The 16,430-nt window shown below is 38.8% G+C and overlaps 1 protein-coding gene across 5 annotated transcripts in view; it reads left to right on the top strand.

Moving 5' to 3' along the window:
- Positions 1 to 2,512: 2,512 nt before the first annotated feature.
- UBE3A (ubiquitin protein ligase E3A) overlaps positions 2,513 to 16,430 on the top strand; it is a 42,981-nt gene continuing 29,063 nt past the window's right edge. For 4 of the 5 annotated variants that reach the window (XM_070943378.1, XM_070943376.1, XM_070943373.1 and 1 more), the window contains exons 1-3: positions 2,513 to 2,863; positions 13,446 to 13,514; positions 15,060 to 15,223. The gene's annotated coding sequence lies outside the window, so the exon portion shown is untranslated. The remainder of the gene's footprint in view (positions 2,864 to 13,445; positions 13,515 to 15,059; positions 15,224 to 16,430) is intronic. The other variant, XM_070943374.1, reaches the window with a different exon arrangement.

Below are 16,430 nucleotides of genomic sequence, written 5' to 3'. Positions count from 1 at the left end.
TCCAGGCGGTTGGGCGGAGCCTCCAGCCACTTTTACTACCGGTTCTAAAGAACCAGACGGAACCAGGAGCAACCCACCACTGCTGTGGAGGCCATGCAAGAAGGGGATGTGCTCTCGTGTAGCCTCTGGAGCCTCTAAAAATCATTTGAGAACAGGGCTTCCGTTTGCAAGGTTTTCAGAGGCTGCAAAGGAGCATTCTCTGAAGCCACTTCAAAAACAAATGCCTTGTGCAAACTGGAGTAACCTCGGGTAGGGTGCAGGGGCTTGTCAACAGAAAGAGAACACTGCCTAAAGGTAAATGGCATGCAACAGATCCTAGGGAGCACTGAGCTGCAGGAATAATTGGGCCATTCCCCAAGGCTCACATACCTTGGGAACAACGCAAGGTAGCCTTTTTGAGTGGAAGCAGCGGCACTAGGACTGAAGTCAAAGCCCAGGTCTCCATTTTAGGCCTAACCTTGACGCTGTTGCCGAGCGCCACTGTTCAGAGTGGCCTACAACTGGGGGAGATAATTTGTTTTTATTTTATTCAATATGTGTGTGTGTGTGAGAGAGAGAGAGAGAGAATGACATGCCAGCAATTAAGTTAGGCATTTTCTAAATTTTTGACACACCAAACCCAAAACATTCACTATCACTAGCCTAGATCATTACAATAGACAAAGTCGTGAGGAAAGTTTAGTTGTGTTCTCGATACAATCCCTTCCCACACCACCAAATCAAGAAACACAAATTAAGTACTACATCCTGTCTCGCACGGATATCCACCCTGTACAGAAAATTTATAATTTTATACACTAGAGAACCAGTTACTGAGTTTCTTGGTTAATGCTATTTATTCTAATATACACTGCTCAAAAAAATAAAGGGAACACAAGCAGAAGACATCCGAGATCTGAATGAATGAAATAGCCTTATTAAATACTTTGTTCTTTACATACAGTAGTTTATACACTGCTCAAACAACTAAAGGGAACACAAAACTACTGTATGTAACAAACAAAGTATTTAATAAGGCTATTTCATTCATTCAGATCTCGGATGTCTTCTGCTTGTGTTCCCTTTATTTTTTTGAGCAGTGTATATCCAAAATTTGGGATAATTAATAAGAGGATGACATGTATCTATACAATTGTTCAAGTCGTGCTTTTCTCCTAAGTATAATTCACCCTGAAGCAATGACCTGTAACCCATGAAAATTTGCATCCTAGTTCAGCAAGGTTTTCAACTAATATTGCGAGGCACTTGACCATTTGTTTCTATACCATAGTAATTTAAAAATGGCATTCATGCAGCTAGACTGATTCCATCAGACACCTACATTATGGATGGAAACTAATCAAGGAGAGAAGTTACTTGGAATTAAGGAGAAACTGCCTAATAGTGAGGACAATTAACCAGTGGAACAGCTTGCCTTCATAAGTTGTATGCGCTTCATCACTGGAGTTTTTTTAAGAAGACTGGACAATCACTTGTCTGAAATGGTATAGGGTCTCCTGCTTGAGCAGAGGGTTGGACTAGATTCCCAATTGGGGGTGCAAGACGATATTCCAAGACTTCTAAAACTTGGGTTTAGAAGTGCATATGCATAATTCAAACCAGGTATTACTTTTGTAAGGGGTGCGAGAATATATCAGAAGCATTCTAGCGTGCAAGGTATAGAAAAGGTTGGGAACCGCCGGTCCCTTCCAACTCTATTCCGACACCCATGTTTAGTCAGTGTTTCACTTGCTTACTACTGTCCGTTCCCTGGATTTGCACTTAGTTGACACTCGGGCTCCCACCCACCCCACATCAATCCCTGGATTCTCCTCTTGCAGCATCACCCTAATCCAGTGTTTCTCAACCTTGGTAGCTTGAAGATGGGTGGACTTCAACTCCCAGAATCCCCCAGCCAGCAGCGCTGGCTGGGGGATTCTGGGAGTTGAAGTCCATCCATCTTCAAGCTACCAAGGTTGAGAAACACTGCCCTAATCCCCCGCGCCGCTGCCTCTCCTGGCCCCGCCAGCTTCGACTGGAGGAATTGCTCTCGTGCTCCCAAGCTCAAGGACCAGCGGGGTGGCTGCCATAGAAAGGCTGGGATGGCTGTCTATCTATCCCATCTCCTGTTCAACGCGGGAACCCTCTTAAAATCGTCTCGGACAGTTGGCCGTCTAGAGAACTGACACTCCGCCCTCCCCCGTCCGGTTAATTGCTTCCGCCATCCAAGTGTTCTGACACTGCCGGGGAATGATGACCCCTCAGCTGACCAAGAGCGCGAAAGGAGCACATGTCAACCCAAAGCCCCTTTTATCTTCCAAGACTCTATGGCTCTATCTCCCTAGAGCGGCAGAGGGGGGGGAGAAACACCAAAGCGCGCGCCGCTCTGTCCCCCCCACGCGGCTGCCCGCGCGCAATGCATGCCGGGCCGCAGCTTCCTTCTCCGTCAGTCCTCCGAGGCTGCGTCGCACTGACATCCGTCTCTTCTGCCTTTTTTTTTTTCTCCTTCTTCAGCAAACCCGCCCCTCCCCCTCCTCTCTTCTTCTTCCTCCTCCTCCTCCTCCTCCAAGATGGTGGCGCTGCGTTCTGGTTGATCTAAGAGGAAAAGGCGGAGGCGCAGCGCGGCCCTACTCAGCCGCCACCATCTCGACAGCCACGCGCACGCCTAGAGCGCCGACGGTCTTCCCATTCCCAGGCCTCGCCTGGCCCGGCCTAGCGCCGTCCCCGCCTTAGCCTTCGGCGGCTCCCCGCGCGCTTCACGTCCTTTGCAATTGGCCGCACGGCCTAGCCTAGGCGTCGGCTGAAGGAGCAATCATCCGCCTGCCCAGCGTCCGGAGCTGGCCGGTCTCGCCAGAGCCTGAGGGCTTACAGCGGGAAACGACAGGTAAGTCGGCGGCTGGGCTCGGTGTGCACGCTGCCCTTTCCGCTCGAAAGGGATCGCGCCGGTCTCGTCAGGCCTCTCTGCCCGTCAGAGCCCCTCGGACCTGCTGGCGCTGTTAAGGGGAGACGGCGGCGCCTGTCCCCGTGCGAGGAAGGGGAGGTCGCTCTTCTCCCTGCGGAGGCGCTGCCTGCCATCCGGGGCTGAGCGAGGGGCAGCCGCTGGAAGTTCCTTTTATCGGCGGCGCGGTTTATAGCGCAATGCCCGCCAGGTGCCGAGAAAGAAACGTCGAGATGGTAACGTTTGGGCAACGTTAGGCCGCTGTCCCGGACACACGTTCTTGGGAGATTAGCCCAACTGAACTCACAATGCAACTTCGCTTCGGACGGGCGGAGGGTAGGATTGTGCTGTGAAAACGAGGAAACGGCCTTCTTGAATCGGATGGAAGGACTTGTTCAAGCCCATCGGTTCTCGCAGACTCCGGGTGCCGATTTTGGAGCCTGGCGTTGAAAATTGGGTATTTTTGCTTGTCAGTTCAGGCCTCCTTTCCTCCATGGCCTCCACCCCACTCGCTACCCGCCACCCATCCGCACACAATAGTGAGAACTCTATGGGGAGTTACTGTATCTGAGATTTAGAAACAATTTGCCCCTGGCACTGGGCTCCGGTGCAGTTTTTGAAATTGTGCTGAAATATAAATGGCTGCATCACACAAGAGTGAGATGGTTCATTATAGTATAAGCAGCGAAATCAACTTTTAAATTTTCACAGGGTTGTGTAGATCCTGTACAGTTGCTTTTTGGTCGTTTTTAAAAAGTTATCCGAGGCTTTGTTTGACATCCAGTATAAAATAACATAAATCAGTGCAGCGTGTGATAAGTAATGCCAAAGAAGCATAGCTTAAAACATAAACATAAAAACAAAGACTGTGTTTGGAGTCAATCTATGTCTTGTAATGTGACAATTGCTTTTGAGAAATATTCATGCAATTTTTATTATGCTTGATTTTTTTCCCATAGAACAAGTAAGGTAATCAGGTAATCCCTATTCTGAACTATTTAGATCAGTGGGTCTCAACCTTCCTAATGCCATGACCCTTTAATACAATTCCTCATGTTGTGGTGACCCCCAACCATAAAATTATTCCTAAAACCATTGAAAATATGTGTTTTCGGATGGTCTTAGGTGACCCCTGTGAAAGGGTCATTCGACCCCCAAAGGGGTCCCGACCCACAGGTTGAGAACCACTGATTTAGATGATCAGTGTTGATATGATTTTTACCTTCTTCTGAATGCAATATGTTTTGTTTTGTTTTGTTTAGCCTTCCTAACTTGTTTGTTTATTTTTGCCAAACAGAAATCACCAATATTCAGGTAACTGACATGTAAGCTGCATTTAGTTCTTCACCTCAGGGAACATATCCAGTCTTTACTTTCAGACAACATATAATATCAACAGTTCATTAGTCCTAGTTAATCTTGTGCTTTTTAAAGTTTAAAGTCAATACTCAAGTTCTAACAAACTTCAATTGTATTTATTTGTTTATCTTTCCTTTATTATTTTTGTAAGTAGCTCAAAGCAACAAACAGTACCTAATACTGGCAGTCCTCGATTTACCTCAGTTTATTTAGTGACCATTCAAAGTTACAGCAGCATTGGAATAAATTACTTACGTTGCAGCATCCCCATGGTCACGTGATCAAAATTTAGATGCTTGGTAGCTGACTCATATTTATGACAATTGCAGTATTCCGGCATCATGCGATCCCCTTTTATGACCTGACAAGCAAAGTCAGTGGGAAAGCCAGATTCATTTGACAGCCATGTTGCTAACTTAACAACTGCAGTGATTCATTTAACATATGTGGCAAAAAGGTCATATAATGGGGCAAACAAACTTAACTGTCTCACTTAGTAACAGAAATTTGGAGCTCTATTGTGGTCAAGGACTACCTGTACTCCTTCCTTCTATTTTCTCTATAACAACAACACTATGAGGTGGATTGGGCTAAGAGAGCAATTGGCCCACAGTCACCCAGCATTGTAGCATGGTGCTTTAATCACTAGACTTAAGTAGTTGTTTAAGTGTGGGAAAGAAGGAATATTCTTGTATCCTCTGTTGCCCAATTGTGGTCCCAGTGGTTAGGCTTTGCCACCCACTACAGCTTGGGGTTGAATTGTTAAAAGAAATGGAACCTAGTCTATATATGCATATACCATATTTTTGGGGGTATAAGACGCACTTCCCCCCCCCCCAAAGTGGGTGGAAATGTCTGTGCGTCTTATACAACTCTTGTTGCCGAAGCCCGGGATCGCCACAGCACATTGCCACCTCTGCGCGTCGCGTTTTTGGCCTCCGCACACCACGTTTTTGGCCTTTGTGCATCACGTTTTCAGCCAGTTTCAGGCGGTGGGCTGAAAACGCAACACATAGAGGCCAAAACTGGGGCATGCGGAGGCTGAAAACGCGATGCACTGAGGCGGCGATCAGTGGCGATGTGCTGTGGTGATCTCCGCAGCCTGGAACAGCTGATTGGCGGTATTCTGGGAGGCCGATCCAACCGCCAATCAGATGCTCGTGCTGAATCAGGCTGCGATAACGTGCTGAAGCTGACCAGGCTGTTTGCTGCAAGGACGCTAGCCAGATGAATACCGATGGATGCTGGTAGGCAGAGGCAGAATTTTTTTTTCTTGTTTTCCTCCCCAAAAACTAATGTGCGTCTTATACTTTGAAAAATACAATAAGTGTCTTTTGTGAAATTAGAAACTTGTATGTAGAGATTCCTGAATTACAAGTCTCTGTGTGTTGAGCTGTTTCCACATAAAAACCATGGGGGGGGTGTTCTAGCAAGATTGAACTGTAACATGAGGATTTTATCATTTGTATTACAAATGTATTATTTTTTTTTCTTACCTCAGGTCAACACTCCAAATATTTGCCTGAGCAAAAAGAATACAACTGAATTTGAGTGATCTTTGTGAAGTTTAAAAAACCCTATGTAAATTAGGATTCCAAGCAGAAATACGTTCCTGTTTTTTATAATTTGGACACGTGTGAAGTAGCTTGATGAATGCCATAACATATTAATTTTATTTAAATAAATTACTGCAACCACCAAGCAGAATCCAGATCCTCTAGTTCAGAGAAATAAAAGTGAAAGTAGAAAGCCAGTTTCCCTGCAAGTATAATAATAATAATAATAATAATAATAATAATAATAATAATAATAATAATAATAATAATAATAATAATAATTTTATTTCTATACCACCCTTCTCCCGAAGGACTCAGGGTGGTGTACAGCCTATTAAAAGCACAAAGACAAACAACAATTAAAATAATTTAAAATTATTAAATAATTTCGGCTCAATATTAAAACCCCCAAAAATTTAAAACTCCGATTTAAAATTATTACATTGATAGCCTGACCTGGCGGAACAGCAGGGTCTTAAGGGCACAACGAAATACCCTGAGGTCAGAGATCTTACGCATTTCCGGGGGCAGTTCATTCCACAGGACTGGGGCTCCCACAGAGAAGACCCTCCCCCTGGGTGTCGCCAGCCGACATAACTTGGCCGATGGCACCCTGAGGAGACCCTCTCTGTGGGAGCGAACTGGCCAGTGGGAGGCTACTGGTGGCAGCAGTCGGTCTCGAAGGTACCCGGGTCCTATGCCATGGAGCGCTTTAAAGGTGGCAACCAACACCTTGAATCGCACCTGGAAGACCACTGGGAGCCAGTGCAGTTCGCACAGGAGGGGTGTCATATGGGCACAACGGGTTGCGCCCATAACCTCCCGCGCGGACGCATTCTGGACCAGTTGGAGCCTCCGAGTGCTCTTCAAGGGGAGCCCCATGTTTATGCCATGTTATTTTTCATAACTAGATTGAAAAGGAACATGTGCATACTAGTAAATCAGGTGGCTTAAGAATAAAATTTGTTAAGGATAGAAATACCAACATTGTACGAAGATCCAATACTTTGACCATTTAAAGAGAAGAGAGTACTCACTGGAAAAGACCCTAATTTTGGGAAAGTTTGAAAGCAAAAGGAAAAGGGGATGGTAGAGGATGAGATTAAATAGTCTCATTGAAGTAATGTACATGAATGGGCACACTCCAGAAAATGGGAGGACAGGGGAGCCTGGTATTCTGTGGTCCACAGGATTGCAAAGAGTTGGACACACCTTAGCAACTGAACAATAACTAATTCTGTATTCTTTTTTTGATGAATACTTCTTTTCATCATCAGGAGATACCAGGAGAGAGTACCAAAGAGCAGATTTTTTTAAAAAAATAGATTGTTCAATAGTTCATATGGTGATTCAAGTTCTGATTTTAAATATTACCAATTTCAAGAATTTGTAGAATGAGCATGGACCTCAAGCAATTTTTTCTTCAGAAACCCAAACTACGGTATGTGTCAACCTAACCATTGCTTCACTAAACATAGCTAGAAGTAAACATCAACAAAAAAAGCATATAGTTTGTTTTGGATAGTAGTGATCCATTATCCTCCAGTAGAGATCTGCATAAAATAGACAAGCATCTCATTTAAATTTTGCATTTTTTTATAATGCCTAAAAGCTCTAACCAGCAAGAATATCCACACAATGTTCTCCCTATATATACACCAGAGTTTGGCAGATAGCAATGTAGTATTTCCATTCATAACTTAAAACCTCAGTAGTATTAACAAACTTTATATAATACACACACACATACATGTACCATTTTGTATAATGACTAACTTCAAAAGGTGACCTATCAAAACCAGGAACATACATACATGCATGCATTCAGGCATTTATTCAACTTGTATGCTGCCCATCTTGCCTAGAAGTGACTCTACCCACCCTTTCTATAGCAAAGACATTATTGAAAATAGTAGTTAACTTAGCTGGCAGATGTGCAACCAAGAGTAATTTTCATCAGTTAATTTAAATCTCTAATGAGTGCAGCTACAACATCCTGTCTGATCCAGGTGAGTCAGTGACTGGAACCCATCAGCAATATATTCTTCTAAGCATATGCTTAAATAAATGGCTACTAGTTCTCATCCCCTTTTCTCTGAGAAAAACCAGTAATGGGAATGGAACTATTCTGGTTTCTGTATATAACTGGCTATGTTGGAAACATTTTAAAATCCAAAGTCGATCACAGCATTCAGCACACTTCAAAGACTTGAAACTGTGTCTCTTAAAGTTTGGGTGGGGAATTTATTCAAGGCTAGGAATTCTTGCAACATAACTCTATGGTTAAAAAGGCTTTGGATATCTTATTCTCCAAATGGTTTGGACAACAGTTGCTACAATCGACTGCATTGACTGCTGAAGGATATTAAGGTGGCTATTGAGCAGATATTACTTGTGGTTCCGGGATCTGAACTACAAAAATCCACTAGCTATCAGTGTAAACTTCAAAGCATGCTCTCAACAGTGCTTGCTTGTTTGGTTCGTCAGTCGAAATCTCAATAGAGATTTAAAGTTGACTATATCTCTCTTCTCATATCTTCTATTGGTTGTTTGGATTTTTGTAGCCCAGGTTGCGTAACTCTAGATTAAACTAAAAACAGAATCTTTCCAGCATCTCGCACATTTTTCAGTTTGACAATTTCAACAGCAAACCAGAATGACACAGGATATAAATCCTACCATTAATATTTGTGTTCCAGTGTCCAAAGCAAATATATAAGTTGAGATATTTGCATAATGATATCACAAGCATTATTTGCAACAGAGTCCCTTCACATCTTTTAATTTTTATAATAGACCTCTTGTGTTTTGAAAAGCTTAGATTTACTTTGAAAATTTTGTAATCGGAGAGACAGTAGCTCATGGCTTGGGACTGGGTTATGTAGAAAATTGCTTCTCCCAATTACATCACCCTGTCCCATTAGATCTGAGAGAAGGCATGTTGCAGATACCATCTGCTACTGTCAGGCCTAGCCCAACAATGACATGGCACAATGCTGCCAAAATTCAGTTCTTTATTTGCTTACATCATATAGACTGAATCTTGCCAATCTAAACTATACTACCATAAACTAATACATATTCTCTGGGAGTTCTAGAGAGTAGCTATCCTAAATCTCTACCAATCCAGCTCCAGATTGTGCAGATCACCCCCATCCTTGGAATATGCTCCCTTCTTCCTGGAAAGCTGCTGGTTGCTGTAATCCATCACATTTGGACTTAAATTTGGTGGGACCCAAGAGGCTAGCTTTCTCGGCTGTGTCACCCATCTTATGAAACATTCTTCCCTCCCCACCCCAAGTCAGATTAGGCTGCATCCCTGTAAATGTTTCAGAAGTCCCTCAAGACTGATTATGACACCATGCCCGGGGATCTCAGGGAATCAGAGACATTGTAGTATTATTTACTCTGTCCATGCCTTGTAATTTGTATATTAGTTGGTATATTTGTACTTTGTATATTTTTAATTTTTACAATGTTTAATCTTTAATAATGATTTTTTAAAATTGTATAATGATTGTTCTTATATATTTGTTGTTTTATTTAATTGTGTGCTGCCCAGAGTTACTTCCTGTGAGATGGGCAATGATCTAGATTTGATCAATAAATAAAGCAGATTAGGACTATATTGTCAATATAACTAGATAAGTTTCAGTGTCTTATATTTTTATTGTCATATCTGTCTTTGAACAGCCAACAAGCCATTCTGTTCTCACACCCATCCATAGGTTTAAGACAGCATATATGTGGAACTGAATTATTCTTAGGCAATGGAAAAGTGTTCTCAAGAAACCAAGTTGACTGGAGTACCCAAACTAGCCCCTGAAGTGGGGAACATATCTAAGAAGTGGAGATGTCAGTGGGGAATGAGAAATATTGACCTATATCCATCCCTATTTTATTCTGACTTTATCAGAAACTGTAGTAAACTGCAGTATGATAAATATGTAACCTGGAGAGAAAAGTAAAATTGTCTTTTATATGCAGAAAGATTTGGTGCACATTTTAGATAATTCTTTCATTTCTATGTTCCCTTAAAACTATTTCTTTGCCATGAAAATCTTAAGAGCCTTGATAGTACAAGGGTTTAGTGCACCCTGTTATTAACACAGCTGCCTGCAATTTCTGCTGGTTCGAATCTCTCCAAGGCTCAAGGTTGACTCAGCCTTCCATCCTTTCTAAGGTAGGTGAAATGAGGACCCAGTTTGTGGGGGCAATAAGCTGACTTTGTATAAAATATACAAAAGAATGAAGGCTATTGCTTAAAGCATTGTAAGCCGCCCTGAGTCTCCGGAGAAGGGCGGCATATAAATCAAATTAAAAAAAAAAAAAAAATTCTATAAATACTGCTGACTTTTTTACGTACAGAAAGTCCTCAGCAGATAACTGGTGTGACCCACCCAGAGTCATTGAGCGGGAGTGGGCAGCCATATATATATTTTCTAAATAAATAAATTTGCAAAATTATTTTTGCTTTACTCTAGTTTACATCTACATAGTTTACAAAAATTAAATAGAATGCATGTAGTGCATATGTACTTCAATAGTTTTTACAGAAGCTTCCACCAGACAATATGTTTGAAGATTTTGCTGAAAATCTTTCTGCTGAAAGCAGGACAACTATTAAACTCTAACAGAGAGAAGCAAGCTAAGTGTATGACATCTTAACTTATTTGATTGGTTTGAAGTCAGTGAAATCCCTAGCTGAACTCAAAATGGCTAAGGTTTGTCTGGAGGACAGGAGTATTTTTGCTCACTCCTGCTCTCCAGATGCTTCTGTCCAAAACCTTCATAATCTGTCACCATTGTTATGTTGGCTTGAACTAAAAGAAATTTCAGACTGCCCAACAACAGTCATCCATTAGGAGAACCAAGTCAGATTCACTACTAAACTTGCAACAACTGCAAGTTCTGCAGTGATTGGTGCCATAACATCATGATAATGGTGAAATGGACTTTCAGATTTGGAGGTTTACTTTGGCTCATTATGGCTTAGTTCAAAAGGTCAAAAATATAGGAAAAATTACTCCCCCCACCCCTCCTTCAATTTCCAGGTTTCCCCCAACAAAAGTTGTTTGTGATATCAAACTATAGTTAATGCTGTTTTTTTTTTAAATGGAAAAAGATACATAGATGAGAGTAGAAAGCTAAAATGTATAAATTGATGACATTAACATTTTGAACGAATATCATGATTATTGAATAATAGAATGATGCCATATAATTGTTTATCATTACAAGTTTTATGAGTTATATTTGTTTTTCCATATTAAATATATCTGATTGTGAAGAATTGTTTAGATTTGTGTATGACACATTGGTGTGTGATTAGTTATATATAATGGCTGGGCACACTTGGAAAATAATTAGATAAAAGGTCTTTGAATCCCTTGTGAGCATGAGATCAGCACTTATCTGCTATTCGTTAAAGAAAGTCATTTTAAAGCTTCTGAGCAATGCTAAAAAGTTGTAGTTGCTTTAAGAAATCCCCTCATTAAAATTAAAGCAATTATTAAGTATAAGTTACTTTTGAAAGGTAAACAGCTTGAGTAATTTTTATTCTGCTCTAAGAATATAAAAGGAATGTTTGCATATAATGCTGAACTATGATTTAGCACAGTTGGGATGATGCTTTAGGAATGCAGATAAAATGTTGGACATAGATGAACATCTTTCTTGCTGGGTCCAGCTAGAAGGAGATTCTTGGCAAGTTTACTGTAATTTGTTTCAAATATTTTTTTTTGAATAAGAATTTGTATTTTGTTTAACCAGCTACTTACAAATTTTTGATTTAATATTGATTTGTTTCAACATTAACTGAGATTTGTTTTAAACCAGGGGATTAATCCAAAATTATTTAAAAGTCAAGTTATATTAGCTGAAAGTCATCCTTTGGCTGAATTTAAGGAAGAAAGACTCGGGAAAATAACAATATCAGAAAAATAATCTAAAATGTGCAGGCAGTCCATGGTTTGTAATCTGCATATAGTCCTAAACCCTTCAAATTCATGCCAGCAAAATTCAATATCATATTTAGAAATAAGAACACTTTTTAACTGTAAACATATATTTAATACTTTAAAAGGGCTATAGTTATTGCTGATAGTTGCCTTAGGTCCTTTAGCCTCTGAAAACAGAAAAAAACTCCTCTAGTCTATTATAGTAGAAGTATTTTTGTTATATTTTTGCTATATTTTTAATATAGTGAGTGAATTATAAAGCCTTGAATGTTATGGAAAGTTTTATTGTTGTTTGTTGAATTTTGAGTAGAGAATTTCAACTAGCACAGCCAACAATAAATGAGAGCTTCCAGTGTGTTTATTTCAAACTTTTATAAGACCATCTAATAAAATCACATCACTAAGAGAAAAAGCATATCCTGGATTAAAACTTTTTTGTGCTTGGATGGCAAACACAAGTTTGAATAAAGCATGCTGTAATATGTTGTTTCTTAACACCCCTTAACAATCTTAAGGATAAATTCTTCTTTCATATTGCTATTAATTATGACTCTGATAGTGGTAAAACAGTAAGAAGACTCATTCCAAAGAATCACAGTGCCTAAATATACATGAAAATATGTGATCTTTTAAAAGCTTCATAAAACAAGGATGGGCAATATGCGGAGTTCTAAACTAAAACTATCAGCAACAATCACCATTGGTCGTGCTGACTGAAATTGATAAGAATGTACAGGTTGCCCATTGCTACTCTTGATCTTATTGATTATAATCAATATTTATAGTCATTCTTAGAAGTGACCAGGAACTGATGAATTTGTTGTAGCAAGGAAATTGAAACCAGTTACTAAATGATTATCATATTCTGGATTAACTAAAAGTTTTCAAAACTTTTAAATATCAGTGTGCTTCCTTTCAAATACTTTAAGTGAAACATGGGTTGATATAGCTTCTCAAAGAACAAAGGAACATATATTTAAGAAAAAAAAAGACATATATTTAGGCATTAGACTTAGCTATGGAAGTAGATTGTTGGCCACCACCAAAATTTGGGCAGGCAAATTAAGGATTAATTCACCAAACTGCGAATCAGTTCATTCAAAGGAAATATTACCCAATTGAGTTTGTGGTTACAGTACATACAGTTGCATTAATTATCAGTTCCTCATTAGTGATTCAAGTATTTCCTAAATCATGCTGAATGCTAACTTAATGCTTAAATGCATACAAATGTTAGTTATATTAAAAATCTTAGTACAAAAGATACATTTTTTTCAAGTTGATACCTTTCCCCACCCAAATTCCTGCTGCAATTTCAGTCCAGAAACCCAAGATTTTGTGCACTTTGGTACAAGGTTTATTTAGCTTTTGAGATGATAACAATGTACTTATGGGATATTAGATGTAGATTTTATTATAAGCCATAAATTTTATTTTTGTAAAATGAAATCTATTTCTTTTACATACTACTGTTGGAAACTTTTTTTAAAAAAAAAATTAAAATATAACTTTTAATTCATAGCTTTTTAAAAAAAAACATCTTGAGTGTAGAATCAATTTCCCAAATGAGTCTACAAAGAGGCTAGCATTGAGTTTATGTATTTTAAATTATATATCACTATTTCAAAAATTAAATAAGATAATATGTTCTAGGTCTGCAACCCACCAAAGGCTATTTGGCAACTGTGCAAGAACATTCTGCTGAAGTGATAGAAAAACATGGTAAGTAGAATAGTTATATCTTGATTACTGTATTCCTAATAGCAAAAATAATTGCACTTACTAAATCTAATTTACAGAAATATTTACACAGGTATTTATAATCTTCAGTTGCTAAGTATCAGTTTTCATGTAATATACAAGTGTCTATGGAATGTAAGTATTGGCCTGTAATAATTGTAAGAAGGGAATGATAATGTTTGATAACAGCTCTACTTGAATGTTATATGCCAATTGTTTGTGGATAGAATACAAATTGAGCTACTTTTATTTTAGTTAAACTGTTCAATGAACTTTCATAACACAAAAATGGATTTCATACATTTTGTATGTCTAAAATGTATGGTCATCCATCTGTTATGCTTTTTGTTCCAATAATTTATTTATATGCTAAAAATATTCCTGCTTGTTTCCTTGGAGTAATGCTAAAAACTAATTTTATGGCTATTAGCTCCAATTAAATGAGTTTTGGTCTACTTTTACAACAATAAAAAGCCATCAAGCTTCTTTGTAGTTCAATTTGTTATAGCTGAAAAATTGCATGCTGAAACTGAAATACGACGTTTGCTGAAGGGAAGTTTCTAATACACAGTTTTAAAGAATCATTTAGTCTATTTTTCTACATAAGAGCATATGGCTCTTATATCATGTTTTCTACATATTTCTATATTGCTAGCAATTTATTTTTCACTAAAGACTTATTATACCTGAGGCAAAAGATACAACTAATTCAATTATACCTCTCTTCTCTGACCAAAATTTTGGATCCTAAATGCAGCCTGTATATTGAAAATGTCCGTGCATGCAACTGCTGTTTCCAACCCAATGCAAATAAACGAAGTTGTAGTCTTTCCAATTGGATTCCCATATATATATATATATATAGCAAAATACAAGAACCTGGCATTCTATCTATATAGGTACCCAACCAGAGGCATATGTATTTATAACATTCTCCATAATCAACGGTATACAAACAAAGCTGCTCCATTTAGATTATTAAAGCAGCAATGTCTTTTACAAGGCTTACACAACTGTTCAGAAATTGCTCCAAACTCTAACCCAACTGTCTCTTCATGACTTCCAATGCATAGTCACTTTCCTTCATCCATGCAAAAACCTGAACACTGTTGCTTTGTTTGCACTTCAGTGTATTGTGAAGCATTACTATTGCACAGTCATAATTTGTGAATGCCTTAAGAACATTCTTGGGATTCGAGTCAACTTAATTTTTAATTTAAGAAAAATTAAATAGTATTATCAAAGGGCAGATTATGTCACTTTACTCAACTTTACAATGTTGTCACTATTGAGCTGTTTTACTCGGTAACTGGCATTTGATAGCCTGAACAGGCAATACTTTACAATTTTTTTATCTCTGCTTTTTGATAATCCCACTTTATAACTAGTTTATAGTTTATAGTATTCTAGCTTACAAAATGTTTTAAATTGTTAAAACAATTTAAAACCAACAATTAAGAATTATATATTAAAAGCAACAAGGTAAGGTAATAGAAACGTATAAGACATCGTCTGGTTCTGTTTCAGCAATGGATGTCTTCAGTTGGAGAGAAGAAAGCCAATGGGAGGCCTCAGGGTACTGTGGGTACGAGTATTGCTGAATAATCACTGGCTGATAGCGACATGACAGAGTAGAAGATCAGCCTTACGATTGATATCAGTGAAGCCAAACTGCAGGAAACAATTGACAAGTAAGCTTGAAACTAATGCAAATATGTGGGAAGAGTCAAAGCATGTCAAACTGTATTGCCCTCTTTTAATATTTTTTGTAAGTAGTAGAACAATATGAAACAATGGTTATCAAACCTTACCGTAGGGTAAAAAGAATGCTGCATATCTTGTGAATGAAGACTCAGCAAGTTGCATTGAACTACACATTGCTAAGTATGCAGTCACTGAATTCATATTCTTACTATTTTTATTATGTACCTAATTTTTTATATATTCCTTGAATGTAACATTTTATATCAGTGGGGATGCAGTCCATTGACAATAAATGTCATTCTGATTAGTGGGTTAGCTAATCTGCTAATAGTGGGTTAGCTAATAGTTTTATCTACTAGCGCACTCATAATATTTAATCCTTGTTAGCCAGCTCACATTTGTGAGATGGGTCCCCATGTAAATCAATATTTTAAAAAGACAAGTCTGAAAAAGGATTGAAAATTCATGCCAATCCCATGATTGGGCCTGAAGCTCTGTCTCATGTTATTAGAAAAACTGTGATTCTAGATCAGAGGCAGATGACCTCTAGAGGCCTAACTACAACTTCTATCATCTGTAATCTTCAATCATACCAGTTGGGTTGATGAAATATTCACAAATGATGATCAAAATTTGAAAATATATGTGTGTTATTTGTAATTTATTCATCTATTGAGCTTAGGATAAATATTGAAACAGAGCCTTTGCAAATAAATATTTTCTGCCGTTCTGATTTTACCCATGAAAATCCATCTTTCACTCACTTACAATGATTTTGAGACCAAAAAATATTCCATTGTGGGCATGAAGAATAATCTTGTGCTCTGCTGCACTTCTAAGTTGACCTATACAGGTATTCCTTGCTTAACAAGTCATTAGGGCCGGTAACACTGTCGCTCAGTGATGTAGTCATTAACGCACAATGTCATGTCACCATATTGACATACAATAGTAGTTGCAACGGTTCTGGTTGCTGTGATTAAGCAAATCCTACTTGGTCATTAGGTGTGATGTCTTATGATCATTATTTGCAACCTCCTGCCAGCTTGCTTGTTGACTTTGCTTGTGGAAAGCCAGAAGTAAAGGTTGCAAATCATGTGACCACGGGATGCTGCAATCATAATTGCAAGCCAGTTGCCAGTGCCCGAATTGTGAACATATGATTGCAAGGACATTATGATAGCTTCTCCAGTA

The sequence above is a fragment of the Pituophis catenifer genome, unplaced genomic scaffold, assembly GCF_029215685.1.
Source record: "Pituophis catenifer annectens isolate HBS135680 unplaced genomic scaffold, rPitCat1.0.hap2 SCAF_4, whole genome shotgun sequence".
In the NCBI taxonomy this organism is placed as follows: domain Eukaryota; kingdom Metazoa; phylum Chordata; class Lepidosauria; order Squamata; family Colubridae; genus Pituophis; species Pituophis catenifer.
This window is presented reverse-complemented; position numbering and strand designations above follow the sequence as displayed.